The sequence below is a fragment of the Vicia villosa genome, unplaced genomic scaffold (assembly GCF_029867415.1).
Source record: "Vicia villosa cultivar HV-30 ecotype Madison, WI unplaced genomic scaffold, Vvil1.0 ctg.003417F_1_1, whole genome shotgun sequence".
Lineage (NCBI taxonomy): Eukaryota > Viridiplantae > Streptophyta > Magnoliopsida > Fabales > Fabaceae > Vicia > Vicia villosa.
In genome coordinates, this window is record NW_026706201.1 from 200,788 (window position 1) to 201,442 (window position 655).

Here is a 655-nt window from a genome sequence, read left to right on the forward strand (position 1 = left end):
AACTAAAACCCTCTCTGCTGCAAATAGTGCAACAAAACCAATTTTCCGAAAATGCAACGGAGGATATGAATTTCCACTCTGTCTTTGTGCAATTCGCTGACATGCTTCAGAATAATGGCATTGATCCCGAAGCCATTCGACTTTGCTTATTCTCATTCTCTCTTAGAGATAGAGCTAGAGCGTGACTATAATCCCTGTCGTCGAATTCCTTTACGGCATGGAATGAGCTTAGGACAATGTTTCTCAATAGATATTTCCCGCCGAGCAAGACGATGCAACTTAGGAACAAGATTACCTACATTAGGCAGACAGACAATGAATTATTCTTCGAAGCATGAGAGTGATTCAAGGAGCTGATGAGTGTATGTCCATATCATTGATAAGAGAAATGGCTGATAATCCACACCTCCTACAATGGTCTGCTCTATAACACGAGAGTGACCATGGATGCCGCCGCATGAGGGGCTCTCATGAATAAGCCGTTCACTGACGCCTATGATCTTAAAGAAGACATAGCTCAAAACTATTACCAATGGGGGAGCGAACACTTTCCTGTCAAGAAAACTCAATCGAAATGTGGATCATGCGAAGTTAGTAACTTCGACCACATAAACGTGAAAGTAGATATGTTGTATCAGAATCAGGATAACTTAAC

At 41.7% G+C, this 655-nt stretch overlaps 1 non-coding gene across 1 annotated transcript; it reads right to left on the reverse strand.

The window, feature by feature from the left end:
- Nucleotides 1–275: 275 nt before the first annotated feature.
- On the reverse strand, nucleotides 276–382 carry LOC131640952 (small nucleolar RNA R71). Its single transcript, XR_009295387.1, has one exon. It is a non-coding gene; the product is annotated as a small nucleolar RNA R71 (small nucleolar RNA).
- Nucleotides 383–655: the final 273 nt, after the last annotated feature.